The following is a 14,987-nucleotide window of genomic DNA, read 5'->3' as shown; positions in this document are numbered from 1 at the left end:
GGCAGCTGAAGACTCTCAACAGATTGGGTAAACGCACTGAGAACACTTCTACAAGACCGAGTTTACTGGGAAAGTCTTCATGTTGTTTTTAAGGTTCTTTTGTTATCATTAGAATAGCAATCTGTTAGCTATTGAATAGCCAATAAGTTGTGACACCTAAGAGGTATCTTTCTCAATATAAATACATCTCGACTCCACAAGTTTCTGTGTGGAAGTCATTCCCCCCAAACCACTTTCTAACTTGGAATCATCCTCAATCCAAGCTATGCTTCCAAAACCTAAAAACAAAAACAACAAAACCCTATCAAAAAAAAATGATAACAACCAATCAACTCAGAAACGTCCAGATTCATCATATGGTAACCCTCAAATTACCAGAAACAAACTATCCATTATGGAAGACGCAGTTCAAACCAATCCTGAATGGCCATGGCTTAACTGGTTTCATTGATGGCACAAAAACAAAACCGGCAAGAACTTAACCAAATTCTGAAGCTGTGAACCCTGATTTTACAACTTATGAAGAACAAGACTCCCTTCTGGTTGGTTGGCTAAACTCAACCCCCACTCCTGAAGTTTTAGGGTACTTAGAGGTTTAGACACATCAAAGGAAGTATGGGATATGTTAGAAGCAGAGGACGCTTCAAAAACAAAGTTTCATCAAATGCACTTGAAGAAGCAACTTCATTCACTGAATAGAGTAATCAATCACTCAAAGATTATTTTAATGATGCTAAAGCATTATTTTCTCAGCTTGCAGCTATCGGTTATGTTGTTAATGCTGATGAGATGAAAAAATCCATAACTAATGGATTGAATCAAACGTATGGTCCGATTGTCACTGCGCTGAGCACTATAGAAGATTTGGATATGCAAACCTTTTATGCACATCTTCTGACGTTTGATTTGAGGCTCGAACAATAACTATGTCCTATTCAACAGCCCATAGCAAGCGTAGTTGTTGCTAACCATGGCTCCTCCAGTAAAGTTGCACCGCGGCACTACAACAACGGCAATAGTGGACCATCCCATCCCAACAAAAATAATTCAGTAAATCGACGTTCTCAGACATCTAAAATAAAATCTCCCAAGTTTGAGCAACCATGTCAGATCTGTAAGAATGATAATCATCAGGAAGATTGCTGTTGGTTTCGTTACAAACCAAGCAATAATCAATATTATCAGCTTGCTGCATATATTGCTCTTCCAAATGGTGCACATGGGAATGAATGGGTTACTGACACTAGAGCAACACACCATCTTACGTCAGATATGAGAAACTTGACCATTCTCCATGAATACGATGGCACAGAAATGGTTCATGTTGGCAATGGTAATACTCTTGGCATTGCTCACGTTGGTAATGCATCATTCACACACAACTCAAGATCATTTCGGTTGAATAACATATATCATGTTCCTAAGATAAAAACTAATCTGTTGTCAGTGTGCCAATTTTGTAAAGATAACAATGTGTATTTTGAATTTCACAATTCTCATTTCCTTGTGAAGGACAAGCTCACGGGGATCATTCTGCTGCGAGGGATAAATAGGAATGGGCTGTACGTTTTTGAAGGAGTAGACATGCTGGACAACCCTGTTAAGCCACAAGCACATGTATCAACTTCCTTCCCATTATGGTACCAACGATTATAACATCCTATGTTAAGAAATGTGTCTCATATATTTCTTAAAAATTCCCTTTCTTTTTCCAGTAAAAACTTTGAGTACTGTCATTCTTTCCATCAGTAAGAGCAAGAAGTTGCCTTTTTCCTTGAGTAGTACTGTCTATGACAAACCCTTGAGTTTGGTTGTGTCAGATATTTGGGTTTCACCTTAAAATCTAGGTCTGGTTTTCGTTATTATCTTCTAATAATGGATGTCTTTTCTCATTTTACTTGGGTGTTTCCTCTTGTACAACGATATGATGCACTACAAACTTTTATCCACTTTCACAAACAAGCTGAAAACTTGACAGACCATAAAATTAAAGTTTTCCAGTCAGACAATGCTTTAAAATACAAATTTTTTACATCCTACCTCAATGCATCATGAATTCATCATCGTTTTTCATGTCCACATACCTCTCCTTAAAATGGGATAGCAGATAGACATATTAGACATGTCACAAAATCAGGTCTTGCTTTGTTGTATAATGCACATATGAGAAAAACTTTTTGGGCTGATGCCTTTACTACTGCGTGATATTTGATAAATAGGTTACCTAAATCTGCATCAGAAAGTTCAACCCCTTTAGAGCTTCTTTTTGGCTTAAAACCTGACTACAAATTTCTGCGCGTTTTCGGGTGTTTGGCTTATCCGTGCCTTAGACAATACAATGATACAAAACTATACCCCAGATCTCTTCCTTGTGTCTTCATACGGTATAGCAATGCGCACAAAGGATATGTGTGTATTCATAGAGAAACCAACAGGTTTTATATATCTCTCCATGTTCGATTTGAAGAAAGTACATTCCCTTTTCGGTCTCTTAAGTTGAAGGATCCTCAGCTTTTCCAAGGTAGAATTCCATCAAGCACCACTGTTTTATTGTCACCGTCATTTGTTCGTAGTCATGAACCAGATACTTCAAGAACTACTTCTGAACAATCACCAGTGCATAGTGAAGCCTATATGCAAGCTTCACCAACTGTGTCTGCGTCACAAAACTCTCCACAGCTGCCAAAAATATCTATAGATGTCAGTCCAGCTAACTCTTCCTCATCATCTAGTTCAACTACACAGTCTCAAACTGCCCCTGTAGCACCTGAAGTTCAGCGAGAATCTTTGACTCATCCAATGGTGACACGATCAAAGGATGGTATTGTCAAACCCATCAAGAAGCTGTGTTTAACTTCCTCCAAGCACCCACTTCCTGATGAAGACTACATGGAGACAACATGTTACAGTACGGCTTCGAAAAACCCTAGTGCAAGACAGCAGTGGATGTCCTGATTAATGCTCTAATTCGAAATGGTATGTATTCTCTTGTGAAATACGAGAAGGGCATGAATGTTTTTGGATCAAAATGGGTGTATTTTGTAAAACAGAACCCTGATGGACGTATACACAAGTACAAGGCTCGTCTGGTGGCAAGGGGTTGTAATCAGCAGGAGGGTTTGGACTATGGAGAGACTTTTAGTCATGTCATTAAGCCGTGCACAATACGGCTCGTGCTTTCTATTGCTGTTATCAACTACGACTCTATCCTGCTCTTGTGACATATTTTTTTTTGGATCTATTCATCACAATCCATTAATCACTATATGGATTTTCTCGGAACATTACAGTTGGACGTCTATCACTATATTTCGATGACTGACTGTTATTTCTTATATTTAAACTTGTTATCTGAGTTTTTTTTACATCTCATCATCATTTTTGATGTTTTATCATCTCATCAAGAAATAAATCATCTTTGTCTTTGTGAACATTTTTTTTTCCAGATCAAACATGTCATTGTTTCTTTGGGTATTAATCCAAAATCAATTTTGAGAACAATTCATTTTTCGTGTTCTTATCTCGACGACCAATCAATGTTTTCCGGCAAGCTTCTTGCTACTCGAAAATACAACAAGTAGGTCGATCCCTTTAACAACATATGCTCTTGTTATATTTTCTACTGGTCAGTTTCTTATCTATTGACTGACTTGATCAAATTTCTCGTCAAGGATAAAATTAGCTTTTTAATCCATTTATGTGGGCATGTTTGCTTTTCGAATCAAGTCCATGCATCCAATCAATTATTGTTCTCAAACTCTTTTAAGTATCACCTGTAGAGTTTTATCGTCTGTAATATTTTGTCAATGCTGAACGGTGGAGTTAAAGGCTTATGCCAAGATCAAGGTCCGTTAAGACGAGTTTGCTGCTTAACGTCTTAGCTTTTAAGCCTATTGGGCAATCAAATCAGGTTTCAACACACTAAGTATTTGAAGCTGGAGTTGTGGAAGTCCTTTGATGCTTGTTGTTGTATTTCACTAATGTTGGTGATTGAAGATTAAGTGAATTTTAATGATACTGAAGTCCAAGTTACAAGACTTTAATTGAAGTTTATGCTACTAGATTCTGCATTTCTACTCAAGATTGTTCAAGTTGGACACTTCGAAGACTTTCCGTGTTCAATTTGAGAGGGTGTTAGAATATCTCGTCATATACAAGAGCCGAGGCAGAGTGAAGATAAAGTCAGAAGAAGACCAAGTCATTGTAGTCAACCTAGTAAATATGTTTGTATAGTCAGGTTACCTAGCCAAGCCAATGAGTTTGTTATTATCTTCTAGGGATTAGGTTTACTAATCATCTAGTCATTCCTATAAATAGGAATCCTAATGTATATGTAAAAGTATCCCAGAATCATAAAACTCTGGAGATCCGTAATCCAATTCACCCTACGGGGTTCTATCAGTGGACGTAGGCGTTAGTGCCGAACCACTTTAAACATTGTTTTCCTTTATTTCGTTTTCTCTAATCGATGATCCGTCTCGATACTCATAATTTATTAAACCCAATATAAGAATTATAGTTTACAATTAAAATCCATCTTAAAAACACATCTTAGACAGAAAATATTCATGCACAAAGAAAACTAACCAAACGAATCCAAATGCAGCTACCACCAGAAATATTAAAACCTAAATAAAGGAGTTTACCTGATGGATTAATTCTTCAATTCATTAAAACCAAGTGAATCCCATCTTCTTCCCTTTTTAGATCATTAATTATCATCACCAGATTCTTCGATTCATTCATCACCAACCCTAGCTTCCATTTCTGATCTTGAAACTCGACCAAATTTCCACTAATTCGAGACCTATCATTCTTTGCCTGGCTGAAATCCCTGTTCAACAATCAACGGATCTGTGCTTCTTTCCTCTGAACTGAAGAAGAAGAAGAAGAAGAAGAAGAAGAAGGAGGAGGGGAAGCTGTGTCAATTTGAAAAAGAAAAGGTTGTGGCCGCCGTCGAGGTTGTAAAAAATGATAATTAAAAAGGGTATATTAGTACCGGAATATAAAATCAGTCATAAAATTTGGGTGAAATATCCATAAAAGGTTACTCTGATGTTTGCAGGGGACACTTGCAAAATAAAGGTTTAGGTAGCCATTTTGATGTTTTTTGATGCCTCTTAGAGCAACCACAGTCATGAGGGGAACTAAAGACCAAATGCCATGCTAAAAGCGAAAAAGAATTGTTTTTTTTTTTGAGGTGAAACGCAATGGCAAACGACTGAAATTTAGTCTGGCGGACCTTAAAACAACGTTTGAAGCTGGACGCACATATTATTGGTGCTTGATGTTGAGGCGTATGTATTGTATCCTTGCGAATGGGACGCGGGTATTTTGATCGCTTATTGTGAGGCGTATTTATTACCCACGCCAGACGCGACACGGACATAGAAAGCACACCCGTTGAGGGGCAGACTTATTAGCTTCATGTAGTGGGGTGTGATTTATACCAGGCGAACATTGTACTAGCGCCTTACAATGTATTGTATATATTTTTCCGGATTTTATTAGTGCGCCTCATTCAGACGGTTATTTTATCTCCGCTCAACTCTCGTACGTTAATTATATTCACGCCCAAAATGAAACGGTCACTATACTCTCACCTGAACACACACTCTCAATACTTACGCCCCACTATATGTTGATTTAGTCTGGGTTGACGACTACATTTAGTCTCAAACCCTAGTTTTCCAGACTAATATACCTATGATCCGTCCCACTGCACTGCGTTTTCGGACCAAATTTGGGTATAGTCCCCAAATTTAGGCGTGACTGTGGTTGATCTTAGATTCCACCCTGTGTAAGCAGTTTCTATCTCAAAAACATCAAAATGGCTACCTGCACTTGTGCCATCTTGCACGATCATTAGCAAGTGACCCCTTCAAACATCCAAGTAGTGAACTTTTTTTTGTTACTTCTTCAATTTCGTACGGCATCACGGTGAGATGCTTGATTAATTCGTGATCAACTTCAAAACAAACTAAAGTACCTTCATCATTCATCCAGTTCAATGAACCATTCCAGTAGACACCAGTTCAAATACTCAGACCTTGTTTGTTTAGATCTAAAAGTCTTATTCGGAGTCCCATTCACTCCGAATAAGATGTCAAATTGTTTGTTTTTTGTGTATTATATTATCTGATTTAGTTCATATATCTAAATCAATATACCTCATGGCTTATTGAATACAAATATCGTAGGCTAAAGAAGCGCATGACTAATGTTTGAAGTTCATGCTCGACATTACGACTATGTTCACGGCACAACTGGAACTGTTTTATCACTTCATAAGAGATTGCGTACTGTTACTCCGAATCTTGATACTGCTAACCAAAAACTGAGTGAAATTAGTATACCTTCATCTGCAACGACCACAACAGCGGAAATAACTAATTAATAATATGGAAAACACCCCCAACATCACCCTTCTCCTGATGCAACGGCCGCAACAGCGGAAATAACTAATGGAATGGGAACTTCAGCAGCTTTACATCCATTCCGGATGGAAACAAAGGAATTTACGGAGGAGGAAATTTGGGAAAAGAGGTTGACCAGGGACTCAGGTGATCCTGGGGAATAATTAAGGCTAGAAATAAGTTGAGAACGGAGTGATAATTTATTTTTAGAAGTTTGATCTGTAAGGTTAGAATTCAAAGTGAAATCTTTCAGAGATTCTGTCCTTTCTAAACTTAAATGCTGGGTATGTCGCTATGATTACCACTATCTTCTTATGTACCAATCTCTTCTCGCTCTTTGTTTTAAAGTTGATGTGACGATGTAAGATTTCGGATTGTTTTACTCTTTTCTAACATCATGGCTGTAGATTTCCAGTTTTTCATGAATAAGATGATCACATTTATGTTGTTTTTCTGCAGTTGAATATACTCTATGGAAAATATCAGTAAAATTAGTTACTAGTATTTAACAACACTAGTTATTGCTAGAACTGAATATATGTAGTAGATTTTTCAGACCACTCGTAAACCAAAATAGGTATGTTCTGAATATTAGAATCTGGTCACCCAAATCAATCATGACACTCTTTAAAATTCTGCAAACCCATATCCTATAAGAGTATATGTACAGTTCAAAAATAAAGTGCACCAATAGCAAGCATCGACTTTCCATGTACGCAGAGCTACTGCAACGTAACACTTTGATTTGATCTGGAGTAAATGCTTAACCTTAATAACATCAGCTGCGTCTCCATGGCATGCTAAATTTCTTGCTGATGCTGCAAGGTTATGGTACAATCGGGGATAGGTAAACTACGTCAATAGAGAAGGCATTTTTTATCCTTAAAATGTACCAACAAATTAAAAGTAACTCCTTGATCCAACTCCAAGTATGACATTCTTGCCCATTCACATAATTACCAGTTCTCTTTCTTAATAACGATACGTCATCTTTATCATGATGCAACAAACGTTGCACAACATATAAGCATCCGTCAAAAAAACGCGAGGTAGAGAACCGAAAATCCTGTATATCATGTGGAAAACTGATAAATTTATGAGATTTTTCCTCAGCTACATTCAAAGCCACAATTTTCATATCATATAACAACCATTAGATTTTTCCATTCAAAAGATACCCTTCAGAGTGAAAGATGGAGAGCTAATATCATCTTTGTCTCTCCATCCATCACTTACCACCCAGAGTATACACTTGCACCCGTTTTCCAGCCTATGGTCCTGAAATTCAGAGACCTTGTGTTCATTAGTTGAATGATGGTAGCCAAATCCGGTACATGCAAACGTTTCACGATCCATAATATTTGGAAGACACGGGTACTCTTTTGGATATATATGGGGTAAAAGAATATGTGAGAAACTGAGAGTCTAGGTGAAACGGTATTTCAAAAGAAAAAAGTTGCACCATCTCAAAAGAATCCAGGGCTCGCCAGTTGATTGAACTCTTCCATGTCATCTATTAATCACACTTCTTCCAGCACATCATCATTATCAAAGCTACAGTTTGCCATGTTATCTGCAAATCACACGTGTTTGTTTACCACCGGTCATTAGATATCTCTATCTTGGATCTTACCTTGTTCTCTGTCTATGTACTTTTAGTCTTCACAGCGTTGCTAAATAGTGAATGGGAATTATCCTAGATGAGACCAGAGTCTCTGATTAATTTTTTCTTAATGCGCATCTTTCTCCCTTCCTCTTGCTTGTCTCTTAAGTTCCTACTGTTTGGAGGATTCGCAGTCTAATGGAACTAAAATTAGTCACCTCCAATTTGCGGAGGCTAGCAATTTCTAATGGACTGCGCTTCACTCTAATTTTAAAAAAAAAAATGTCTTGATGAGCGTTCCATCGTTGGGTTGGGTGGGCCAAAGTTCTGCAAACCGTGCATTGAAGCAATGATCAAGGCATTTGTAAAACCATGAATAAAGCGTCAAGCGGTGGAGACTGGGTAACACAGCAACTCATTTATGGAGATATGCTCAAATAAACGTAAGTTACGACAAACATCCCTGAAATGGCAAAATATGCATGTCTGAAAGGTTAAAGCCTTATAAGTTTCAAGACTTCTAGTAGTATTGTATTTATCTACTTAAGTTTTCGCTTCATACAAAGATGGGGAACTACATAGCAATCAAGATTACGAGTATAATATTTTTCCTGCTTGACGAAGGCATCAGCCACCCCATTCCCATTTCTATGATCAAAAGAAAAACCTAGAAATTTGGGACAAGAGATAATATTTTTTTTTTGTCTCCTCCAAAATAGCAATACTTTAAATTTAGAGCCTTGAGTTCCCCCAGTCTCCTTGTATGCTGAAGTGGTTCAATTCTTTCTCCTTAGCCCACTGTGATGCTTGTAGAAGTCCTGAAGCTTCTGCTTCTTCTTGGTTTCCTTCACGATAAAATGCAGAAAAATTACTGTGTTTTCAAATTATGCCTAAAAAAGCATAAAAGAAACCATTCAAACAACTAAAGATTACTTACAAGTTATTCTCTTCTTATCCTGTTACACATAATTTTCTTTTTTTCCTATCAGCAGGCCTTTCACCAACTAGAGTTTTCAACGAAACTAAACTGTTTGTATGTGGAATTACCTCTAGTGACATTCCAATGTTACTGTATCCAATGTGCTGCGCAATTCCATGTTTTGGATCATAACAAACACACTCACCATCTTGCCAGATTAAAAGTCCACCACTTTTTGTAATAGAGAGTGGAAAAATGGTCATAGTAGTCGAGATACTGAACTCCTTCCTCCAACTCCAAGTATGGAATTCTCGCCCGTTCACATCATTACCAGTTCTCTTTCTTAACAACCACACGTCAGTTTTCTTATCATCGCAAAACCATTCCACCACACACAGACATCCGTCCACTTCAAAAGGGGGATGGCGGAAAACCGAATCTGTTATAGAAGGTGGCAAACTGATAAATTCGTGAAACTTTTCGTCAGATATATTGAAGGCCACAATTGTCTTGTCATGACACAACCAATAAATTTCTCCATTTACAAAGATGCCCCCTCGACTGAAAATTGGATAGCTAATATCATCTTTGTTTCTCCATCCATGATCAATTGTACCACCAAGAGTATATACTTGGACTTGTCGTTTCCCAGAGGTGCTTCTTCTTCTTAAAATTCTAACGACCTTGTATTCATTAGTTGAATGATGATAGCCAAATCCGCCAGACGCATACATCTGAGAGTCCATCAATTTAGGAAGACACAAGTACTCTTTGGTGACGGGGTTACAAATATAAATAGGATCGCCGTCAAAACTCAAAAAACAACAAATTAACCCATTGCAAGAACCAATAATAGATTTGCGGTCATAGCGATCGTATCTCTGAATAGGAGGATGTCTGATCCTCTTGATTGGTGGCATGTACAATCCGACCTGCTCTTCGTTATTGTTAACATAATCTTGATACCAAAGGGAATAACCGTAGACGATTGAACTATCTATAACTAACAAAAGGAAGCCGTGGTCATAAACATAATGATCACTACCATTAATAAGCTGGCGATAGACAACATGCTGTAGGGCAAAAAAGGGATCCTTAAGAATACCTAACCATGCTTTGCAAACTAGCTTACATTTAAAGATTGATTGAATAGGTAATCGGTAAAATACCTGTAGGGCAACATCATGTGGTAATACTGTCTCCGTTCCGTAATCGCTCATGCCTCTCAAATATCTGATGACGATTTAGAAGAACAAGTTGGGTATATATAGTGCATGTATGCACTTTGGGGGAAACACGGAAACTGACTTCAAAACCACCTCGCCCAAAACAAGCCCTACGGAAAAGAAGGGATCATAACGTGTTAACAAACGTGGGAAATCAAGTTGTTACTACTAGATCGTAAACCGTGCTTTGCACCGGCAGTACAGTCTCCTTTTGGTTTAGGTCAAAATTAGTTCATTGTATGAGCAGTGAGCCAATGCTAAGTTGTTCGGTACCATATTTTGCAGTAAGATGGAACTAAATTTTCTTGATCACATAAGGTGCACAAACAGATGTCGTAGTCTGGAGATATGTGCGTAGAAATGGTGATCAGCAGTATTAATTTTTGTTTAAGATTACAGGACACAAGGTCTGTGCTTATATTGCAGAGACTGACAATCTGTCTGATAAAGACAGTTACAATTACAAGAGACAGCTTGTAAAGTACAACATGGAATTACTAAGTACATACATAGATAGGCTATAAGCAGGTACAAGACAGTGCAAGACAATACTGCTAACATCCCTCTCAAACTGAGGACTAGTCGAGTGCATCGGTTTGGACTGCAGTGTAGAAAATAAACTCTTGGAAAGCCCTTTTGTGAAGACATCTGCTAGCTGAAGTGGAGAAGGAATGTACTCAACCAGAAGAAAACCAGTAGCTACTAAACTCCTGACAGTGTGATAATCAATTTCAACATGCTTTGTTCTAGCATGAAATATAGGGTTATTAGCCAAATGAGCGGCACCTACATTGTTCTAGCATGAAATATAGGGTTATTAGCCAAATGAGCGGCACCTACATTGTCACAGAAAATAGTGCAGGGATATTGACAGTCAACCTGTAACTCATGAAGGAGATATGAAACCCATATAACTTCCGAAGCAGCCACTGCAAGGGATTTATATTCAGCTTTTGTGGAAGAATTTGACACAGTAGGACACTTTTTAGAAGACCAAGTGTCATGTACCGGGGCTAGGATATATGTGGTGTTTATTGTTATCTGGAGGGTAGTTTAGGTGCTCATATTGTCTAGAGTAGTAAACCGGCTATATTATCCAAACGAGCTGTATTTTATGAGCTGGCCAATGAAAATGTAAAACTTCATCTTCTTCAGTAAATCCTTTTGAAACTTCTTGTCTATCAATGCCTTCTTATTTTTCCCCTAATTCGTCCAATTCTTCTCCTAAGTCTCTATATCCCTCTATCTATCCTAAATCATATCTATCCTTAGAGATCCAAGATGTTCCTGATAAACTAATTTGTAGTGGGTTCACTACACCAAGTCAGTAAATTTGGTCCAAGAAAAACACAATATCCAGCTGTAGATTTTCTAGAGTCAAGATAGCCATCCCAATCACTGTCACAATAAGCAGTAACAGTAGAGCAGTTGCCACCATTAAGAGTAATACCTGAACTAAAAGATCCCTTAACATATCTCAAAATTATTCTGGCTAGCTGCAGATGAACATCAGTTGGCTGATGCATAAATTGAGAAATATAATTGACACCAAAACTGATATCTGGTCTAGTTAGAGTCAGATATTGTAAACTGCCAACAATCTGCCTATAGTAAGCAGGATCTATGAGAGGAGTGCCATCACAAATAGAAGCTCTTTGACCTTGTGCAATAGGTGTTTTGCAAGGTTTGAATTCTAGCATATCAAACTTCTTGATAAGTTCCAAAGAATACTTTGTATGAGTAAGTAACATGGAGTATGAAGAAGTAACTAGTACAGCTTCAATACCAAGAAAATAGTGGAGTGCACCCAAGTCTTTCAGAGCAAATTTTGTCTTCATTGAAGAAATAAAGTCTGAAAGAAGAGAATCTGAAGATCTGAAAAGGCGACGGTACCCAAATATACCTCAAGCTAAAACTTTTCCTTCCTATAAGTCCTTTCTCCGAAACTGATTGTCCATGGACTGAGTCGAGACAATACAACAAATCGGTTCACACTTCGTGAGATCATCTATGGATACGAGATCGGGACGATACAACAACGAAGTATGTTTACTTGATACAAAAGGTTCGGACTTAACCAAACACAATAGGATTTCTTATCAAGTAAATAGAAATTAACGTTTGTGTAATTTCCTTTAATTATAATAAAAAATTATAATGCGAAAACATAAAGTAAATGACACAGCAAGATCTTTTTGATGAGGAAAACCGATAATACAAAAAAACCCCGGGACCTTGTCCAGAATTGAATACTCTCAGGATTAAGCCGTTATACAAAATAAACCAACTTCGTATAGTTGATACCAAGCAACTAAACCTATAGTTCACCTAGTTCCGTCTATATTCCCACGCCTCCGACCTGTAAACAAGTCACGTACTTGGACCAATTCCTTTGGTTCGTATTCCAAATAGTAAAGAAACAACAAATCTGTTTGGTATCAACTCTCTTCAACCAAGTGATATGAGTTGGACAAAGGATCTTCTGTTTATCTTAACATAAACTCCTTTGCCAGGTTCCAAGATCTATCTTATGTTCAATTACCAAAAGGTAATCGTTAATATTTTGCAATCAATACCTTTAATCCCAAGGAAACGTATTTATGCCGATCCACAAAACTATTCTATCAAAATACCACAAGGATAAATCGATTATAGTTGGATCCTCTTTTACCGAAACAATTATTGTGCACACCAAAGATTTATATAACCAAGTCAGAAATCTTTTATATCTTTGTTGTCTTCAAATCTTCTTAGATCTTCAATAAACACCTGCACACAACTACTTGAATCTCTTATGATCAATCACACACAGCACGGAGTCTGTTAACAATGGATTATCACAAGATTGTCTTTAGCACTAACAATAGTCTAAAGATCCCTGTCGAAACCTTGAACTAGTTTGAGTGAATCTTATATCAGAAGAGAAGATTCACAAGCATAAACAAACTAGGTGCAATAAAAGTTCAACCACCATTAGTCAATCAAATCAATATGAAAACAAAAGATAAACTGCAATTATCTAGTTTCCCACCAACGGTACGCGCTAGAGCTTCTCAATCCCAAAGAAGACGTTAAACTGAGCGGCCGTAAGAAATTTCACCTAATTAGGTTACTCTCTTCTCCGAATAGGCGGCTTCACCAGTAACAGTACAACAGAGGAAGTTTACTGTCACGAAGGATTAGTTTGCTTGAAAGGAAAACTTCAAGTATTTATAGACAAGGAAGTTTGGACACCAAGGAATTTCCAAAACCGAAAATAGTCTCAAGATATTCAATAATAATTTCCATATTCGGTTTTCATAATTCCTGAGAATGCTCTGTCCAAAATAATGATTGAAAATCTCCTTGGAAAATCTTTAACTATCAAAATGCACATTACTAATTCTTATTTTCCATATATAATTAAAAACCTTAATTAAAAGATTCTAAACTTATTTAATTTCGATCCTGGGATTTACTTCCTTCTTAGCCGTTAAGGAATATCTTTGAACAATAAAAAATATACACATTACTGCATGTGTTCAAAGTGTGTCGACATCCTTTCTTTGTAAGTCCTCTTTCATACTTACTCATTTGAAACCGAATTACCACACTTCCAAACAAGTTTAGAATTGGTTCATCTGACTTTGAAGAGCTATGCGATTGATTAAGAACTTCTCAATCACAAATCATGGGTTTAACGGTTCTACCAAAACAAGTTTCGGTTCTACCTCCATGTGAGTACTGTGCATAGTCACATTGTTAGAGCATTGCTCGGTCGAACTCGCATGCGTTTCTATTTCAAGCATGTTTGTCAATGTTAGTGATCAAAACTATAAGGCTTGATTTCTATCCTATATAGCTAAAGGTCTCGGACTAGGATAGAAAGTGTAGTTGAGCTCAAGACTCCAAGCCAATCATCATACAAGACGAAGGACTACTCAAGGAACTAGTCTATCTTCATCGACTAAAAGGTATGTGGAGACTTGAACTTATACGTCACTCAAAAGTCTATCTACTCTATCTCCTACTCTTAAGATAAAAGTCGTGTTGATGTATAGACTTTCATTATACACGTTTCCTATTACGAGCCGAGTTTAACTCGCCTATGTATTGCTCGAAATATGTGTTGGTAAGCTTTCGCTTTAGCCAAATTCATCTTTACCTAGTGACGAAAGTCATGTTATGTTTCAATCACTTTGGAAATTGCTCTGATGAAAAATGGTCTGTGAATACCGACTGTATAAAGTCCTCTGAGAATGTTTCAATGATTGAAATAAGAGTTTGTATTACATAACCATTAGTAGGATATAAGCATTATTGTGGAAACACATATATGTATAAGTCCTAATTCCTTGAACCAAAGTTTGTGAACTTTGTTGATCAAGAGAAACGGAATGTGGCGTGAGCCAAGTCCGCAAACTCAGTTCACAAACCGGCGGAAGTTCTCGACCCGAGAATTTCTGCTGGAGTTTGTGAACTCCTTTCGTGAGGTTAAGTCCGCGAACCCATTCCGCGAACTTCAGTAGGTTATATTTAAAATCGGTTGTTCTTGAACTCATGTTTATATAAACTAAGGAATGCTTTTGCAAACCATGGATATAAAGCTCATGAACCGATTCGAGTGAATCAAACCGATTTTGCTTCGATTATGTCTTGTGTAGTTACATAAGATATAATAAATTGAACAACTCTCTAACTAGTTCATTTGAGTCATTTGGACTAGTTATGGTGAAGAAGAATATGGTGGATATGAAAGTGATCATATGGCTAATCATTTGGTTAACTGTTGTTGAACCAAAAAATGTTAATGTTTGGGAACGGCTACATAAACCCAAAATTGA

The sequence above is a fragment of the Papaver somniferum genome, chromosome 10 (genome assembly GCF_003573695.1).
Source record: "Papaver somniferum cultivar HN1 chromosome 10, ASM357369v1, whole genome shotgun sequence".
Lineage (NCBI taxonomy): Eukaryota > Viridiplantae > Streptophyta > Magnoliopsida > Ranunculales > Papaveraceae > Papaver > Papaver somniferum.
The sequence above is the reverse complement of the archived record's forward strand: the minus strand, read 5'-3'. Positions refer to the sequence as shown.